This window comes from Zeugodacus cucurbitae, chromosome 2 (genome assembly GCF_028554725.1).
Source record: "Zeugodacus cucurbitae isolate PBARC_wt_2022May chromosome 2, idZeuCucr1.2, whole genome shotgun sequence".
Taxonomy (NCBI): Eukaryota; Metazoa; Arthropoda; class Insecta; order Diptera; family Tephritidae; genus Zeugodacus; species Zeugodacus cucurbitae.
In genome coordinates, this window is record NC_071667.1 from 37,819,062 (window position 1) to 37,840,308 (window position 21,247).

Here is a 21,247-nt window from a genome sequence, read left to right on the forward strand (position 1 = left end):
TTTACTGCTTTACTCAAAACTACAATCTATAATGAAGAAACTGGTCTTGATCAGTAGCGTACTTTTGACATGTTTGGATATAATAAAAAGCGTTGATAGTAATAGATAATATGCAAAAAAATGGCGACTGGCGATCAGTAGCCTGTCATAATCGCCAGTAGTCTCTCTTAATGTATATTTCGGGCTACGATAGCCTGAAGGCGACTGAACTCAGGCTATTATAGATGCATAATATGGGTGATATGTATATATGTATATAGTATTGAATAGTTGAACAATTTTTGCTATCGGGCGAAAGCTACCCCGTGTGGCCTGGAAGTGTAAGCTGCGCACATTATGCGAGGCCTTTTTTGGTTTCTTTAGGGGTTTTTGAAAAATCTGTTCTTTCATTTATTTCACTAGTACTAGATTCATCCAATTTCTGTGAGGAGGGTTTCTATAAAATATAAAGTCAATATCGAATTTTCACAACATAAGTAATGATAATAATTACCCTATACTTCAGGAAATCTTAATCTAGCACGGCACCGTTGTAGTCCATGCTCTTGCGGCATTGCACCTGAACTAGTTCCGATTCATCTACATATAACTGAATCAGGACGAATTTCAAATTGAAAGACTATCATATTAATATCTGGTGCGTAAATTATTTGTCTTCGATGTAGCAGCGTTTGCGTCCATAGTTCTGGATTTGCTTGCAGCACATATTTCTATCCCTTCGAGAGTTCTTCGCTGCAGCCATAAATGACAACAATTAGGTTGCGTACACTTAACGCGCTGTATGAGATTCTGAAATAACTGTATTGAAAATTAATTAGAGTTTAGGGCAAGACAATATATTAATATTATATTCAACTATTATTTACGTATTCAATGGTTTCACCCTTGATGTTGACTATTGTTGGCGAAGCTTCTATTGCTTCAAATTGACATTGAGATGAAGTATTACTGAATCACCGTCTTCAATTCCATCTTTTGGCTTTAGAAAACTTATATTTTACGTTTTACTTATTTAAAAATGTGTGGTTCAATAATTTAAACTTAAATTAGTCTGCAGCTCACTTATTTAAATAAAATACGCAAAATAATAACTCACAAGCAGCCATGATTCAGTTCAAAACAAAACATCAAACACACGAGAACTTTGGTTGTTTCTTTCTCTCATTCAGGGTGCTGTACGAGAGAAGAGTTGAGGTAAATGTTCATGCATATTTTACCCTTTGTTGGACATTTGTGTATGTAGTGGTGTTATTAAAATATCTTTGAATGTGTTGGAGTTTCAGTACCCATGACTTTCTGGGTTCATATATTCATTCAAAAATGAATTGTGTTGGCAATGCGGGCCCGAACACTCAGCTAAAATGCAATTTATTAGACAAAAAAAATTCTTTTTTTTACCGCTTTTCTACGTTTCTCGCTATTGCCAACTACTATTTTTTTTGGAAAAAAAGTATTGTGATTGAAAAAAGCGATGAACTGGCAATGCCTCTAGTTCAATTTCAAAAGAACCCTACTATTTTATAAAAAGAAACCACACACACACACTACATACACACACCCACAACATACACACACCCACTACATACACACACACACACACCTACCACCAGTGCACCCAGGTGCATCATTGGGTGACCATCGACATATGGTACTCGTGCGATTGTCGCGCTCCTGGTGACGCTAGGTTCGCTACAAATGGCTATAATGGTAGCCAATGGAACCTACTAGGTGGCCCAAAGCGTTTGAGCCACCACCCGGACGCACCCGATCAATGGCCATGCACCATCGACGCACCTTTCCAATTTTCATTAATTTTTTAAGCGACAAATCGCGAAAAAAATCTGTTTTTGTTTCACAAAAACAGAATTCGGCGGCGCATCAAGTGTTTGCTTTATACTCTGGCGTCGATGAGATGGTTGAGAATTTTAGCCATGAACGCATGCGCTGGCACTCGCTGCCACCTCAACTGCCAGTACATTTGAATATTTGCGTAGCCACCTTGCGGTGAGTAACTCAGCCATATGATTTGGCACATGATCGGCCATATGATCGTCCATATGATGGTTGCGATGTGTTGCCCCCTAGGTGTGAGAAATTGTAGCATGCAGATTATTATAGTGGACATAGAGTGTGCAATATTTGGATATTGGTGTGCAATATTTGTGCAATTTTGGTAATTATGAGAAATTTATTTTTTCAAATTTTAATTGAAAACCGATTATCAAAAATGGGACTTAGCATGGATTTTGGACAAAAAAACCTGTTTTTTTTTAATATTTATTAAAATTTTGTTAAAAAAATAGGAAGAAAATAGGAATTTTGTTAAAAAAATGGGAAAATTGTTTAAAAAATTGGAAAATTTTGGAAAAAAAACCGATTACTCAGTTCACTCGTGGAATTAATTTTTGGTGGAATTTTAGACAAAAAAACCGGTTTTTTGTTAAAAAAATGGGAAAAATTTTGGAAATTTGTTAGAAAAAATTGAAAAAAATCGATTTTTGGACCAGTAATTGGTTTTTCGTGATCGGGTTTTTTGTGGCCCACTCGTGGCATTCTGGGTAGTCGGATGGTGTACCTAAAACCGGTTTTTTGCAAAAACTTCGACGAGATGGTATTCGGTTTTCGTTGAAAAACCGGGTTTTCCGAGTCGGTCAGTGGTCGGTTTTGCTCGTGCATTTCTGCCCGATCAATCCCAATAAAAACAAAAAACACAACTTTTCATTTCATTCTTTAATTTATGATTTCATTTTTTTGACACTGTATAGTCGGCATTAGAATTTTTCAAATTTGAATTTTTCCAACTGCCAGTTACACATGCGCATCACGTTCGCGATCAAAGATTGATGGAATTCTCAACAATTTCATATACAATTATGCTTATAACAAACCGTACATGCGCATATCTTTACCGATTTTGGTCTTAGTAAAATAGCTTTTTTTTTTTACTAAGTCCAAAATTGGAAACAATTAATTTTAATCAATTTTTTTAATAAAGTGGGTACAAAACCAGTTTTTTTTTTGGCAAAAACAATGTATTTTTTATTTAATTTTTCATTATTTTTGAATAAATTTTCTCATTTTTTTGTACAAAAATTGCCAAATTTACTCAATTTTTGTAAAAACCGGTTTTTTTTTAGCAAAAAATTAGCGAAAAATTGATGTAATTCGGTACTCGGTTTTACCAAAACCGGTTTTTTTTGCCAAAAACAATGTATTTTTAACTTAATTTTTCATTTATTTTTTCATTTTTTTTTTGCCAAAAATTGCCAATTTTAGTCAATTTTTTTAATAAAATGGGTACAAAACCGGTTTTTTTTTGCCAAAAAAGGGCTAAATATTTATTCAAGTGGGAACCGGTTTTTTTTTGCCAAAAAAAATCAATTTTTAATTTAATTTTTCATTATTTTTTTATTTTTTTTACCAAAAATTGCCAATTTTAGTCAATTTTTTTAATAAAATGGGTATAAAACTGTTTTTTTTTTAGCAAAAAAATTTATGTAACTTTATGTACTCGGTTTTACCAAAACCGGGTTTTTTTCCCAAAAAAAAAACACAATTTTTCATTTAATTTTTCATTTATTTCTTCATTTTTTCACCCTTTTTTGCCACTTTTTTGCCAAAATTTAACCAAGTAAGCAACCGGTTTTTGTACCAAATACACCTTTTTTAGAGTAACTGGGTACCGATACCGATTACAAAAACCGGTTTCCATTCATGGTTTTTGTATGATCATCGATTGGCTAAGCGTAATAGAGAAGCCAAAATAACGCACTATCCTGTAATTCAATCAGATTGGCAGCACTTATGGTGGAAGCGTGCGTTAAAATGTCCTCTTAATCATGCGCAATAGTGCTGAACCATTTTCTTAGGTGGAGAAATACTAAAATCTGCACAAAAATATTTTTGTATCCCTTTGTTTCGATCTGCGTCTTTGCTTTACGTGTTATTTAATACATTAAAATGTATTTCAAAGTAAAAACAGCAAACATATATATTTGTATTGTCATTTTTGTCTTTTGAGTCGTTTTTAGCGTTGTAAATAGTATACATACATATGTAAAACAAAATTTGGCAGTACTCACCAAGTGGCGATAGCATTTTTAATGAGGTATCGGCATACTCTCCTGACTAGATAACTCTCATACTCTCAACTAGATAACTTTGTTGTTGCTTTCCAATGCAAATTTTTTGACAGACGAGCAGCGCCCAAAGATAGCGAGCAGCGAAGTGACCATTCGATGACAGCTATAATTATGTTAGTTAAATCTTTCATACAAAATAAGTAATAGCTTAATTTGCTGGTCAAATAAAACTCGCCTAATGTATTGTAGCGGATTTCTAAAATCTGTCGTTAACGCTGAAACTCTACCCTGAGTTCGATCACTGGATTGTCAAATAAAAGTCGCACTTTAATAGCTATACACTAAACTTTATTTCTAATTCCTTATAACTTAACACTTTAGTACTCAATACTCTACTTTACAACTCTAATTTATAACTTGTTTACACTTTGTTCGACAACTCTCTCCTTTGAATTGTCCTCACTGACAACTCTCTTATCAGAACTGTGTATTGCTGCCAGTCCGGCAGACCTTATATAGTCGATTGCTAGCAAGTTATCGTCACTCGAACATTCTGGCAATTACGAATATCGATGTCTAGATACATCTGGCAAGTTATGGATTCCGATTGTCAATTCTAGTTTGTTCTGGTGTCATTTTCGTTACAGTATCTTTTTTGCTTCATCCTATGCTGGCTGCTCTTTATTGCTTTCCGAATATTTCTTTCAAATTAAAGTTCCCATTCCTGTTGTTGAAAAACGGCTAAACAAATGGAAATTCATTTTAAAAAATATTTTCTATAGTTTTTATTTGTAACTAACTGCCTTCCCGAACTAAAAGCGTTTGCACAATCTTATGTGGAATCCATCCCAGTTCAATGTTTCTAGTAAACAATCAGTGAAAATATTTTAATGGTATTTTCAACATCATCGGAGGCTTCTTTTAGCTTGTGAACATATGTGGTCTGTAAAATAATAATAAATAAATGTAATTAACAATTTTGATGCTATTTAAATTATAATGTATTTTTACCATTGCATGCACGCATTTGGGGTTTGTTAGCCTTTGCTTCACCTCAAGCGATTGTATAGAGAGAAGGCTTGCAACCTCATCGAGTGCACTGTCTTTCGATTCTCCCGTCATGAGACTCTACCGACCGCTCTATGTTTTTGATTGAAATGTCATATTCTCTTAGCAGTGAGCTTTGTGCCAGCATTTCCGATTTATCTAAAGACTGTTAATATAGATGAAAGTTATGCTATTTATACTTGTAATAAATGCGCAATTACTTACTTTGTTTTCAACACCTTCCAGCTGACGGCTCATTAGTCCTTGGTTAAAGGTGATCGTCTCTTCGCCTTCACACAAGGAGCCAATATTTTTAAATACAAGTTCTTGCTATTGATAGTGGATGTTAGGGGATATAACATGTAACAATAATTGAGCATTTGATAATTTATTTGAGAATATTTTCTTACATTTTGTACCTTTGCCGAAAGCTCCTTTTGATTATCAAAAATTTCTTTCAGTATAGCTATCATTTCTGAAATAAGGTAAAAAAATTAATTATATTCAAATTTAAAGTAAAAAATATATTTTGAAATTACCATTGCTTTGTGTAGCAGGTGGTACATTCTCCTTTGGCTTCAAATGAGTTGATGTAGTTGCTTCATTCTCATTAATTTTATAGCCTCTTTTTTGTATCAGCGATTGAAATAATGGAACTGAAACAATATATATGTTTATTTTTAAACAATATTACAGAGACATGTTGTATTTACTATTTTGCACTTGACTTTCCTGGAACACTCAAGTGCTGAACACAAAGACGACGACACGACACGCCGTAGCGACGGCTGATCACAAATGTCGCTTTGAAGCCAGCGTCTTGAACATTTTGAAGACGGCAGCTACATATCAAACAGCAATTTCATTGTTGCCGTACTAAAACCTTTCATTTCAATAAAATTTACATATTTAGTTTAAAGTGAAATTATTTGTGAAAAATATGTAAAAATGGTCGATTTATTTGTTTTAAATAATCGATTGTTATTATAAATGATATATCAAAGTTCTTTTACGTTTCTGCTGGCAAAATAACGTCATACTTGTTAGAACTTTGAATAATTTAACATTTCACATATTAGTGGCAGCTCTACAGCGGCCATTTGGCGACAACGACAACTACAACCCTTTTGTCGCGTAGTCGTGCTGTTGTCAAAAAATCTGTGGCCATAAGAACGCGTGTATTTTAATATTTGACAGATGTCGCTCGTCGCTTGTCGTCTTCTATGTGTTCAGCACATGAGTCATCAAACAAATTGCTTGTATTGAAACTCATGTATAATAAACGTTTTTATAAATTTTTTGTTTTTATATATGTATGATTAATATACATACATTAATTTTTTTAATCGTATATTGAAGTATGTAACAAATCAGCAAGTTTCATCTAGCAAGAACATGAATGTTAAGGCTAGAACGTTGCCCGTGCTAGATTTAGGATTCCTGAAACATAAGTTAATTATTACCAACTTTTATGTTGTAAAAATTCAAATTTTGCTTTATATTTTATAGAAACCCTCCTCCCAGAAAATGGATTAATCTAGTACTAGTGAAATTAATGAAAGAACAGTTCTTACAAAAACTTCTAAAGAAACCAAAAGAGTCCTCTCATAATGTGCGCAGCTTACATTGCCAGGCCGCACGGGGTATTTGATATTTGCCACTCTTCCTTCAGCCTTAGTCCGATAGCAAAAATTGTTCAGTTATTCAATACGTTATTCATATGTATATAGTGTAGTACGATAATACATGTATAAAGTAAATATAATAATAACACCTAAATGGCATATTTTCAATAAATATGTAATATAATTAATTATTTTGTTATTAAATTCTCATTTCGGGTTTAAATAGAACTAACTGAAAATAGCGGGTATAGTTTCAAGGCTTTTGTGGGTCACAGTACTGAAAGTGCCCTGGGAGTTTTCGTTCGCAGTTTTGGGTCTTTTAGTCGTGATTGTACTAAGAGCAGTACTAAAAGTGTACATGTAGTTTTCCTTCGCAGTTTTGGGTATTTCATCCGTGATTGTACCAAGACCTTTCCCCGAATTGTGCAAGAGGTATATGTATATGAATTGCTAAATGATGAATGTAATGTGCAAGAAAGGAATGAACGATCACACGTGCACAAGAGTTTCGGGTACTTTTGCCAATTCGAATCGCGTAGAATCGCATAGAAACTTTCATTGAGAGTGCTAGTACCGCTCCTTGGTTTTCACCGAAGAATTCGCCGGTACCTGTCTTGCAGGGTTTAATAACACCACTACATACACACATGTGCGGCAAAGGGTAAAATGTGCATGAACATTTACCTCAACTCTTCTCTCGTACAGCACCTGAATGAGAGAAAGAAACAACCAAAGTTCACGTGTGTTTGAACAAGTTTTGTTTTGTGCTATATCATGGCTGCTTGTGAAGTATTATTTTGCGTGTTTTATTTAAATCAGTGATCTGCAGACTAAATAAAGTTTAAATTATTGAGCCACGCATTTTTAAATAAGTAAAACGTAAAATATAAGTTTTCTAAAGCCAAAAGATGGAATTGAAGAGGGTGATACAGTAATAATTCAATGTCAATTCGAGGCACGCAATAGAAGCTTCGCCAACAATAGTCAACATCAAGGGCGAAAACATGGAATAGGTAAATAATTGTTGAATATAATAATAATATATTGTCTTGCCCTAAATTGTAATTAATTTTCAATACAGATATTTCAAATCTCATATGGCTAGGGATGCAAACGATGTTTTTGAAATATCGATGTTTTCGTCAAAAAGCATCGATGTTAGCCATCGATGTCTCGAATCTAAAAACATCGATGTCACTTTTAACGATATTTTATGTCGATGTTTTATATAAAAATTTGACTTCACACGTTTTCGGGTATTAACTCGAAATCCTCTATTTGGATACGCTTTATTACATTAGAATTCGATTTTTGTAATATACGAAGAATTCGTTAAAGGAATGTGCGCTTGGACAATACTGCGGTTCCTTTTATGATTTATTTATACCATTTAATTTTGGCGTAGGCTAAAAGAAATACTTTTTTTTTGTTCATAAAAATAAAAATAATCGCGCTGATACAACGGAATCTTCGGATGAGTGTGAAACAGATTACTCGTTTGATATTTGGAACCAGAATAAACATTTGGTCCACCAAAAGGTGAAATGTAAGCTGTCAAATTTATCTACAATTACAGGGACGGAAGTTTGAAGAGAAAGTGTATCTCAGCTGTTGCTCTACCAATCAGAAGCCAATAGAGTTTGGGTTGCCATGATTTGTATAAATAGGCTTATTAATATTTACACATTGTGGCCACTTCAGAGCCGAGTAAACGACCGTTGTCTAAACCCACGATGTTTGCATCCCTACATACGGCGCGTTAAAGGCGCGCAACCTAATTGGTGTCACTTATGGCTGCAGCGAAGAACTCTCGTAGGGATAGAAATATGTGCTGCAAGCAAATCCAGAACTATGGACGCAAACGCTGCTACATGGAAGACAAATCATTCACGCACCAGATATTAATATGATAGTCTTTCAATTTGAAATTCGTCCTGATTCAGTTAAATGTAGTTGAATCGGTACTAGTACAGGTGCAATGCCACATTTTTTATATGCAATTAAACCATTTGGCCATCTAAATACATTTGACATCCACGAAGTGCGAGTGCAACAAGCACGTGAAGAATTGGATCGACATGGTTTAGGGGATTTTGTAACCGTTTATCATCGCGACGTGTGTCAACAGGGTTTTGCCAATGAGCTAGAGGGCAAAGCAGATGCAAAATTTTTGTACTTATCTGCACCTCAGTTGGCCGTACCATTAGCAGCTGAAACTTAGAAATTAGAGGGTAAATTTAAGTGAATGTTTGTGATCATAAAAATTTAAAAACTTCTTGAATGTTTAATTAGGAGGACTTTTTTGATCAATTTTCACCTTGTATATAGGAATCATAACGTTGTTGTATCGCTTTAAAAAGACATGTATTCACCGAAATTTGCTCAATGGGAATACTACAGGAAATGCATGGATGTTAAAACTAGAACGGTGCCGTGCTAGATTTACAATTCCTGAAGTATAAGGTAATTATTATCATCATTTATATTGTGAAAATTAAATGTTTACTTTATATTTTATAGAAACTCTCCTCACAGAAATTGGATAAATCTAGTACTAGTGAAATAAATGAAAGAACAGATCCTACAAAAATTCCTTAGTCCGATAAAAAAATTGTTCTACTATTCAATACTATGTACATATGTATATAGTGTAGTACGATAATATAGGAAAATCAAATAAAAAAAAATTAAAAATAAACAAACACCTAAAACACCTAAATGGCATGATATTTTCAATAAATATGAAATATGTATAATTAATGATTCTCATTTGGGATTTTGGTAGAACTAACCGAAAATAGCGGGTATGGTTTCTGGGCTTTTGTGGGTCGCAGTACTGAAAATGCAGGTGGAGTTTTCGTTCGCAATTTTGGGTATTTCATCTGGAATTGTACCAAGATCATTGACCGAATTGTACAAGAGGTATATGGGGCATTCTCTGGAAAAAAGCCAAATTGTAAATGATAAACGTAATGTGCAAGAAAGGGATGATTCGCTCTTAAGAATCGCATAAAAACTTTCATTGAAACTGCCAGTACCGCTCTCTGGCCTTTCACAGAAGAATTCGCCTGTACCTGTCTTGCCGGGGAAGATTAAACATTTTTTCTTTTCAAGAACAAAAAATTTCCATTGTACAGCAAATAGCCATTTTGTGAAAAAATTTAACGTGTAAAGAGGTAAGCGTCGTTTTGATAATTCTTATTGTAAAAATTTGCTAATTTTACTTTTATTTATAGAATAAATACAACGGAAAGTGATTGTAAAGGTAAGTAAACCGATTTGCTGTTTGTATTTAAATTAATTTATAAAATTCAAATTATACTTAGTCCACCTTATCTGGAAGGGATGAAAAAGTGTTGACCCAGCACATCTAAGCGGACACAAGGATTCCTGCAATGTTATACGAACCTTTCGAAATTCGTGTAATTTGTCGGAGATGGCACTACAATATCAATGAGACCACATTCCAGGTATGCTTCGAAGTTAAACTCGACTTGTTTGGTGATTGCGTGCACCGTTTCTTCCTCAGATTCGCTAATGAATACAATGCTGCTTTTCATGCCTCAACGTCGGGATACCTAAAACATTGCTAATACCTGTTCGATCCTTCGAACGTACATATAAAAGCCGGACACAGTAATCGAACGATTATAGAATTGTTACGCCGCTTGTTTAAGTAACTTGATGGTTAGATGATTATTAACGCAACTTCCATCAGCAGGAGCAGAATTGATGCAAAATATCAAATGCAGGTTAGTAGCATAGGACATTGATTATGGATATTGTTTGACATACACTTATTTTAAATCTAAAATTGTTTCTAATTACATATGCATATATTTATATATACTTACTACTTCTTTTTATCCTTTCTTATTTCCACGCCAAATGCTAATATACATAAGCATGTAAGAATATTTGTAATGTTTAATTAAATTGTATAGTTACTTTAGAAAAATATTAAAATTGAATTTGTAGTCATTGAAAATGTTATAAAAAATATTAAAAAAATGAATTGCTTTTAATTGTTAGGGCCGTGTAACGGCGAAAATATGAAGTGAGTAGATGTAAGTGCCTATTAATAATTTGTTACTGATATTATTTAAGATACGCACCCGCCTCTGTGTAGAAAAGCGTACACGTCAACAAACACAAGGAAGGTTCGACATCGAGAAGCTGCAATCACAACCGACAGCCGAACGATTTTCTACTCGACTTGCACTCCTGCTCTCTGAGAGCACTCATCAGCATCTCGATATAAGGGAGCTGTGGGACGGCATATCAAACTCCTTACGTACAGCTGCAACCGAAACCATTGGTTTTCGGAAAAGTCAAAAAAACAGCTGGTATGATGAGGATTGTCGTCTCGCAGCGGAGAGAAAACAGACTGCCTACCTCGCAATGTTGCGATCGACCGCAACACGAGCGGGATGGGAAAGATACCGAGAGCTGAAGAGGGAAGCGAGACGCCTTTGCAGAAAAAGAAAGAAAGAGGCAGAAATGCGTGAGTATGAAGAGCTTGACAAGCTGGCCGACAGGGGTAATGCTCGAAAATTTTACGAAAATATCCGGCGACTAACTGAAGGTTTCAAGACCGGAGCGCACTCCTGTAGGACCCCCAGAGGTGATCTAGTTATTGATGACCAGAGTATACTGAGTTTGTGGAGGGAACACTTCTCCAGCCTGCTGAATGGCAGTGAAAGTACAACACCAGGAGATGGCGAACCCGATTCCCCAATCGACGACGATGGAGCAGATGTTCCATTGCCCGACCGTGAAGAAATTCGAATACCAATTACCCGCTTGAAGAACAATAAAGCGGCGGGTGCCGATGGATTACCGGCCGAGCTATTCAAATACGGCGGCGAAGAGCTGATAAGGTGCTTGCATCAGCTTCTTTGCAGAATATGGTCGGAAAAAAGCATGCCTGACGATTGGAATCTCAGTGTACTCTGCCCAATACACAAAGCTGCTTTACTTTAAAGCTGCTTTCGACAGCACGAAAAGGAGCTGCCTTTATGCCGCGATGTCTGAATTTGGTATCCCCGCAAAACTAATACGGCTGTGTAAGCTGACGTTGAGCAACACCAAAAGCTCCGTCAGGATCGGGAAGGACCTCTCCGAGCCGTTCGATACCAGACGAGGTTTCAGACAAGGTGACTCACTCTCGTGTGATTTCTTTAACCTGATGCTGGAGAAAATAATACGAGCTGCAGAGCTAAACAGAGAAGGTACAATCTTCTATAAGAGTGTACAGCTACTGGCGTACGCCGATGATATCGATATCATTGGAAACAACACCCGCGCCGTTAGTTCTGCTTTCTCCAGACTGGATAAGAAAGCGAAACGTATGGGTCTGGTGGTGAACGAGGACAAGACGAAATATCTCCTGTCGTCAAACAAACAGTCAGCGCATTCGCGTCTTGGCTCCCACGTCACTGTTGACAGTCATAACTTTGAAGTTGTAGATAATTTCGTCTACCTGGGAACCAGCATTAACAGCAATAACAATGTCAGCCTGGAAATCCAACGCAGAATCACTCTTGCCAACAGGTGCTACTATGGACTAAGTAGGCAATTGAAAAGTAAAGTCCTCTCTCGACGAACAAAAACCAAACTCTACAAGTCTCTCATCATTCCCGTCCTACTTTACGGTGCAGAAGCGTGGACGATGTCAACATCCGATGAGACGGCACTAGGAGTTTTCGAGAGAAAGGTTTTGCGGAAGATTTATGGTCCCTTAAGAATTGGCAACGGCGAATACCGCAGACGATGGAACGATGAGCTGTATGTGTTATTCGACGACATAGACATAGTCCAGCGAATAAAAAAACAGCGGCTACTCTGGCTAGGACATGTTGTTCGAATGGATGAAGGTGCTCCAGCTCTGAAAGTATTCGATGCAGTACCCGCTGGTGGAAGCAGAGGAAGAGGGAGACCTCCACTCCGATGGAAGGACCAGGTGGAGAGGGACCTGGCTTCGCTTGGAATAACCAATTGGCACCAAACTGCCAGAAGGAGAGATGCGTGGCGCGCTGTTTTGGACTCGGCTATAACCGCGTAAGCGGTGTCTACGCCAGTCAAGAAGAAGAAGAAGATATTATTTTATATTTATAGTAAATTTTCTTTTTACAGAGCGATACTATGTTTGACGTGCTGCAGAGCATTTTAAAAGAATATAATTGAAAATGGTTCTTGGAAAGCAAAGCGAGCTACAAAGCACATCTGGTGCGTACATGCAAAACCAAAAAGAGAAGCAGAACAATGATTATGTCACTGAAGGCAGATGGGTGAGTTGATAATTTCAAACCTTACATATGTATATTCTATAACATAAAATCAATTGTTAGAATATACTCTTATATAAAGCTTACTTTTATCTTTTTATTACTCTTTTCAGATAGAAGAAAAACTTAAGCTTGTGCTGGATACCACCTTTGACAGTACTTTTAATAGTAACACCACAATAGCGACTCCAGGCAGAGGACTCATACATAGAATGAGATTAGATTGCATTAATATAAACCAACATAGCAATAATAACAACGTAATGGATGCTTATGGTGATAACTATAAACAGAATTCGGAACAACAAAGAGGAGATAAAGAATTATACCCATATAAGAAGGAAGCTATATTTGGTATGGGCGCGGGAATCCTACCAGCAGTTCTTCAACTCATATAAAGGCAATCGCTCATCAATCGTACAAAACAAATTCGAACTAGGAGTCCCCGTATGATGGAAAAAGCACATGTAGTCCTTTGTGTCAGAAAGTAACAAAAATCGTGCACCAGAAGTACACACAAATATATTAGGTCTACAACTTTGCTTCCGCCGTTTTGTAATAGATGTCTCTAGGGTCAAGTACTAGTCGATTAAATCGATTTTTTTATATAGATATAAAGTGGCTCTTTATTCGGTCAATTCCAAATAAGAACTGTGTTACAGTTACATGAAAAGCTTACATTCTAGATCTTACAAGCGAATGGAGGATGGAGTAGGAGAGAAAATAAGTGTAGAGTTAAGGATTCAAGGTGTAGAGTGTGGTGAATATCTCGATACGTAACAATATCGATCTTGGATATTTGTGTCTACATTAATCCAACAAAATATTTGTAGAGATCTGTTTGCATCTCAAACTTATTCTCAACTGAAAATGTCAGTTTTTGAGCCGAATTCTCGAAATTTGGGGAAAATTTTGCTTTTCTTTTTTAATTCCAAGAAAAGTGTGGCTGAGGATCGTCGAATGCTTTCGGATACGTACGGTGAGGCTGTCCTAAGTGAAAAAAGTCTTAAATTTACAAAAACACGGAGGAAGCAAAGTTGTAGACCATGAAGTAACAAAAGTCATGCACCTAGAAATACAACACAAAATATGCTACAACAGCAGGTATGATTAAAATGAATTTAATTGCAAAACTAAAACAAAACAATAATTTTGATATTATTATTTAACAGAGTTGGTATTAACACTTCCCATGCTTATAATAAATAATGGAGGATAAGCTCGAAATAGTGTATGCCTTCAACCAGCATGTAATCACTACTCAGACAACAACACCGGCAGTAGCAGCAATAATTACTAGCAATAACAACGCAACCGGAAAATAACAAGGTTTGTTCTACGAATATAGATATTATTTCTAACCAACTATACATATTTTTCAAGCATCGGATGATGTACAACAAGTTACATCGGACTTTGGAGTAGCAGTTTCACTACTTGTTTTCGACGTGCTAACACAGTGTCTCCTTTTATGCCCTTGGATCTACACAATGGACATTTAACAATTAACATAGCTCAAAAAACAATATTGAGGCGTCGAAGTTGCTTCTGATTTGACTCTGCAGGAATTATTAAGCTGAACATACAATTTATCATTTTCATTATTATGATTGTTCATTTATATGATTGTTAATTTATAAACGTTCGCAATAGCGCTAAATTTATTAATTTAAATGTAAAATATTAATGAATTAGCATCCATATACAAATGAATGCACGAATATTTGTAACAATCGTCATAGTTTTTATTTTTTTTTTTTGTTTTCGGAGAGGGAATCTTTCATAGATACCGTAAAGAGTAGACAGCATGCACGATTCATACTGCGCGCTAAGGTACACCTCTTTCGGGACCACGCCTACAAAGTATTGTCTTACTATGCTAGATTTGCGTAGCAGTACACCTACGTACTAAACCGTTAACTCCGACTGCAGTTCACTGGACCCACGCGACTGCCGCTAAGCATTTCTTCGCAGGACCAGACTCAGCCAAAATTGGCTCTTCATCAGGGATTTTTTAATCTACCCTTCGCTAGCTCTTCTTTTTTTGCTACTACGTTGCATTTTGTTTCTTCTTAGTTCCTGTAGGGCAATTGCGGACCATATTTTTACTTTATTCCACACGATTTTACATTGTATCATGTGGTCCACAATATTTTCTGGAGTTACGCGTTCTTTTATAAGAGTTTCTATTTCTGTTCTCTCTTCTTCGAACTTTGGGCAAGTAAAGAAAATAAGCTGAACACTTTCTCTCCCGTCACCGCAGAAGGAACAATCGGTTCCGTCATCGTGACCGTATTTGAAGAGGTATTCCTTGAAACAACCGTGTCCGGTCAGAAATTGCGTCAGGTAAAAATTCGTCTCACCGTGTTTTCTTTCCACCCAAGCTTTCACGTTTCCGATTAATTTGTACGTCCATCTCCCTTTTTCCGTCATGTCCCAGCGGCTCTGCTACTTATATATACTTTTCAGCCTTTCTTCGTTACGCTCTTCTGTTGTTCCAATGTCTCTGGATTTGTAGTAAACTCTTTTAATTTCCATTGCCATTATATCGGGCGGTATGATGCCCGCTATGACTCCGGATGCTAAGGTGCGATACCCTGATCACCCTGTTTGCACTTAGTCTAGTCACTGATCTTGCTTTCTTAGCATATTTATTCTGCATTGCTGGTCCCCAAATGGGCACCGCATACATAAGCACAGACTGACTTACTTTAGCCAGGAGTGCTCGCTTGTTCTGGCTTGGTCCGCCGATATTAGCCATCATTCTCAATATGGCCGCTGTTACTCGTGCCGTTTTTTCGCATGCTTTCGCAACACTCCGTCATAAAGTACGTTCGTAGAGCACCCTGTGCTCTTTGGGTCCCTCGTCAGTGTCATAGAGTAAAATTCTGTTCGACAAGTATTTAGAGACAACTTGTAGCAAATAGCATGGCGTTCTTTTGTGTTCGAGAGCGATCATTATATGTGGCCAGTAAGCAGAGTTAAACGCGTTTTTTACGTCAAACGTTACTACCGCACAGTATTCTTATGTATCCAGCATGCAGAGAGCTCGGTACGAACTTGGTTCTCCAGCCGGTTTATTTGTCTTCTGCAGAAGAACTAATCGCATTCTCTTCCATATATTCTTCTTGCAAATAGAGGGTAAAGAGCTCTGAAAAGATGCTCACTTTGTGTTTAATAGCAATTTTAAGTGATTTATTTCCATCTAGACCTGGGGTTTTGGTATTTCAAAACCTTTCTGCAGCTTGCGTCACTTCCTCATCAGTGACAACTGGGGTATTTAAGACCGCAGCTGTGTATGCTAGTAGAGGTCGTTCGTTCGTTTGAGTCGGGGAAAATGGTCTCCACAATATTTTCAATAACGCGGTACAAGTAGGTATGTATGTGATTGGCGTTGCAACCGTTTAGCCGGTTATAGCCGAATCGACGATAGTGCGCCACCTCTCTCTCTCCTTCGCAGTTCGGCGCCAGTTGGAGATCCCAAGTGTAACCAGGTCGCTCTCCACCTGGTCCCTCCAACGGAGTGGAGGCCTTCCCCTTCCTCGGCTTCCTCCGGCGGGTACTGCATCGAAAACTTTCAGGGCTGGAGTGTTTTCGTCCATTCGGACAACATGACCTAGCCAGCGTAGCCGCTGTCTTTTTATTCGCTGAACTATGTCAATGTCGTCGTATAACTCGTACAGCTCATCGTTCCATCGTCTGCTTTATTCGCCGTTGCCAATGTTCTGAGGACCATAAATCTTGCGCAAAATTTTCCTCTCGAAAACTCCTAGTGTCGTCTCATCTGATGTTGACATCGTCCAAGCTTCTGCACCATAAAGCAGGACGGGAATGATAAGCGACTTGTAGAGCTTGATTTTGGTTCGTCGAGAGAGGACTTTATTGTTCAATTGCCTACTCAGTCCAAAGTAGCACCTGTTGGCAAGAGTGAGTGATTCTGCGCTGGATTTCGAGGCTGACATTGTTGGTGTTGTTGATACTGGTTCCCAGGTATACGAAATTATCTGCGACCTCGAAGTTATGACTGTCAACAGTGACGTGGGAGCCAAGACGCGAATGCACCGACTGTTTGCTTGATGACAGGAAATATTTCGTCTTGTCCTCATTCACCTCCAGACCCATTCGCTTCGCCTCCTTATCCATGCGGGAAAAAGCAGAACAAACGGCGCGGTTGTTGCTTCTGATGATATCAATATCATCGGCGTACGCCAGGAGCTGTACACTCTTGTAGAAGATTGTACCTTCTCGGTTTAGCTCTGCAGCTGTTATAATTTTTTCCAGCATCAGGTTAAAGAAGTCGCACAATAGTGAGTCACCTTGTCTGAAACCTCGTTTGGTATCGAACGGCTCGGAGAAGTCCTTCCCAATCATGACGGAGCTTTTGGTGTTGCTCAACGTCAACTTACACAGCCGTATTAGTTTTGCAGGGATACCAAATTCAGACATCGCGGCATAAAGGCAGCTCCTTTTCGTGCTGTCGAAAGCAGCTTTAAAATCGACAAAAAGGTGGTGTGTGTCGATCCTCTTTTCACGGGTCTTCTCCAACATTTGGCGCATGGTGAATATCTGGTCAGTTGTCGATTTTCCAGGTCTAAAGCCACACTGATAAGGTCCAATCAGTTTGTTGACGGTGGGCTTTAGTCTTTCACACAGTGCGCTCGATAGAACCTTGTATGCGATATTTAGGAGGCTGATCCCACGGTAATTGGCGCAGATTGTGGGATCTCCCTTTTTATGGATTGGGCAGAGCACACTGAGATTCCAATCGTCAGGCATGCTTTCTTCCGACCATATTCTGCAAAGAAGCTGATGCATGCACCTTATCAGTTCTTCGCCGCCGTATTTGAATAGTTCTGCCGGTAATCTATCGGCCCCCGCTGCTTTGTTGTTCCTCAAGCGGGTAATTGCTATTCGAATTTCTCTATGGTCGGGTAATGGAACATCTGTTCCATCGTCATCGATTGGGTGATCGGGTTCACCATCTCCTGGTGTTGTACTCTCACTGCCATTCAGCAGGTCGGAGAAGTGTTCTCTCCATAATCCCAGTATGCCCTGGACATCGGTTACCAGATTACCACCTTGGTCTCTACATGAGGATGCTCCGGTCTTGAAACCTTCGTTAAGTCGCTTCATTTTTTCATAAAATTTTCGAGCATTCCATCTGTCTGCCAGCTTCTCAAGCTCTTCGTACTCACGCATTTCGGCCTCTTTCTTTTTTTGTCTGCAGATGCGTCTCCCTCTTCAGCTCTCGGTATCTATCCCATCCCGCACGTGTTGTGGTCGTTTGCAACGTTGCGAGGTAGGCAGTCTGTTTTCTCTCCGCTGCGAGACGGCACTCCTCATCGTACCAACTTGTTTTTTGTCGTTGCCGAAAACCAATTGTTTCGGCTGCAGCGGTACGCAGTGAGATTGAGATGCCGTTCCACAGTTCCCTTATACCGAGATGCTGATGAGTGCTCTCAGATAGCAGGAGTGCAAGTCGAGTAGAGTATTTCGTGGCTGTCTGTTGCGATTGCAGCTTTTCGACGTCGAACCTTCCTTGTGTTTGTTGACGGGCATTCTTTGCTGCACAGAGGCGGGTGCGTATCTTTGCTTCGACCAGATAATGGTCCGAGTCTATATTTGGTCCTCGGAGCGTACGCACGTCTAAAACACAGGAGACATGTCTTCCGTCTATCACAACGTGATCGATTTGGTTCCGCGTGTTTCGATCAGGAGACAGCCAAGTAGCTTGATGTATTTTCTTATGCTAAAATCTGGTACTACAGACGACCATATTTCGGGCCCCGGCGAAGTCGATCAGCCTCAGGCCGTTTGGCGATGTTTCGTCATGGAGGCTGAATTTTCCGACTGTTGTTCCAAACACACCTTCTTTACCCACCCTAGCGTTGAAATCGCCAAGCACGATTTTGACATCGTGGCGGGGGCAGCGCTCATAGGTGCGTTCTAGGCGCTCATAGAAAGCATCTTTGGTCACATCGTCCTTCTCTTCCGTTGGGGCGTGGGCGCAAATCAGCGATATGTTGAAGAACCTCGCTTTGATGCGGATTGTGGCTAGACGTTCATCCACCGGGGTGAATGCCAGGACTCTGCGACGGAGTCTCTCCCACCACAAATCCAACACCAAATTTGCGCTCCTTTATATGGCCGCTATAGTAGATGTCACAAGGACCCACCTTCTTCCGTCCTTGTCCCGTCCATCGCACTTCTTGGATGGCGGTGATGTCAGCCTTGAGTCGTATGAGGACATCAACCAGCTGGGCAGAGGCACCTTCCCAATTAAGGGTCCGGACATTCCAGGTGCATGCCCTTATATCATTATCCTTAAAACGTTTGCAGGGGTCGTCATCAAAAGGGGGGTGTCTCATCCGAGGCTTTCGTAGATTTTTCATTGGTATTTCGTTTTTATGTGGTGGGTCCCAAGCCCTACGCACAACCGCATAAGCGGGCTTCGCCTTTTCATTTTAGCTCGCCTTCAAACGGATGTCTGTTGGCTACCCAGAGGATCTTCTTCTTCTTCTTAACTGGCGTAGAAACCGCTTACGCGGTTATAGCCGAGTCCACAACAGTGCGCCACGCATCTCTCCTTTTGGCAGTTTGGCGCCAATTGGTAATACCAAGTGAAGACAGGTCCTTCTCCACCTGGTCCTTCCACCGGAGTGGAGGTCTCCCTCTTCCTCGGCTTCCACCAGCGGGTACTGCATCGAAAACTTTCAGAGCTGGGGCACTTTCATCCATTCGAACAACATGACCCAGCCAGCGTAGCCGCTGTCTTTTTATTCGCTGGACTATGTCTATGTCGTCGAACAACACATACAGCTCATCATTCCATCTTCTGCGGTATTCGCCGTTGCCAATGTTTAAGGGACCGTAAATCTTCCGCAAAACCTTTCTCTCGAAAACTCCTAGTGCCGTCTCATCGGATGTTGACACCGTCCACGCTTCTGCACCATAAAGTAGGACGGGAATGATGAGGGACTTGTAGAGTTTAGTTTTTGTTCGTCGAGAGAGGACTTTACTTTTCAATTGCCTACTCAGTCCATAGTAGCACCTGTTGGCAAGAGTGATTATGCGTTGGATTTCAAGGCTGACATTATTATCGGTGTTAATGTTGGTTCCTAGGTATACGAAATTATCTACAACTTCAAAGTTATGACTGTCAACAGTGACGTGGGAGCCAAGACGCGAATGCGCTGACTGTTTGTTTGATGACAGGAGATATTTCGTCTTGTCCTCGTTCACCACCAGACCCATTCGCTTCGCTTCCTTATCCAGTTTTTGATTTTCCAGGTCTAAAGCCACACTGATAAGGTCCAATCAGTTTGTTGACTGTGGGCTTTAGTCTTTCACACAGTACGCTCGATAGAACCTTATAAGCGATGTTAAGGAGGCTTATCCCACGATAGTTGGCGCAGATTGTGGGGTCTCCCTTTTTGTGGATTGGGCAGAGTACACTGAGATTCCAATCGTCGGGCCTGCTTTCTTCCGACCATATTTCGCAAAGAAGCTGATGCATGCACCTTATCAGCTCTTTGCCGCCGTATTTGAATAGCTCGGCCGGCAATCCATCGGCCCCGCCGCCTTGTTGTTCTTCAAGCGGGTAATTGCTATTCTAATTTCTTCACGGTCGGGCACTGGAACATCTGTTCCATCGTCGTCGATTGGGGAATCGGGTTCGCCAACTCCTGGTGTTGTACTTTCACTGCCATTCAGCAGGCTGGAGAAGTGTTCCCTCCACAAACAGAGTATACTCTGGTCATCAACCCCTAGATCACCGCTGGGGGTCTTACAGGAGTGTGCTCCGGTCTTGGAACCTTCAGTTAGTCGCCGGATCTTTTCGTAAAATTTTCGAGCATTACCCCTGTCGGCCAGCTTGTCAAGCTCTTCATACTCACGCATTTCTGCCTCTTTCTTTCTTTTTCTGCAAATGCGTCTCGCTTCCCTCTTCAGCTCTCGGTATCTTTCCCATCCCGCTCGTGTTGCGGTCGATCGCAACATTGCGAGGTAGGCAGTCTGTTTTCTCTCCACTGCGAGACGACAATCCTCATCATACCAGCTGTTTTTTTGGCTTTTCCGAAAGATAATGGTTTCGGTTGCAGCTGTACGTAAGGAGTTTGATATGCCGTCCCACAGCTCCCTTATACCGAGATGCTGATGAGTGCTCTCAGAGAGCAGGAGTGCAAGTCGAGTAGAAAATCGTTCGGCT

The 21,247-nt window shown here is 39.3% G+C and overlaps 1 long non-coding RNA gene and 1 pseudogene across 1 annotated transcript; one reads left to right on the forward strand and one right to left on the reverse strand.

Moving 5' to 3' along the window:
* Nucleotides 1–4,307: 4,307 nt before the first annotated feature.
* LOC114805165 (uncharacterized) lies at nt 4,308–5,534 on the reverse strand. The gene is made up of 4 exons (XR_008472823.1): nt 5,355–5,534; nt 5,094–5,295; nt 4,883–5,025; nt 4,308–4,823 (listed from the first exon to the last, which is right to left on the reverse strand). It is a non-coding gene; the product is annotated as an uncharacterized LOC114805165 (long non-coding RNA).
* A 2,991-nt stretch (nt 5,535–8,525) lies between these two features.
* Nucleotides 8,526–8,999, forward strand: LOC105220328 (tRNA (adenine(58)-N(1))-methyltransferase catalytic subunit TRMT61A-like; annotated as a pseudogene).
* Nucleotides 9,000–21,247: the final 12,248 nt, after the last annotated feature.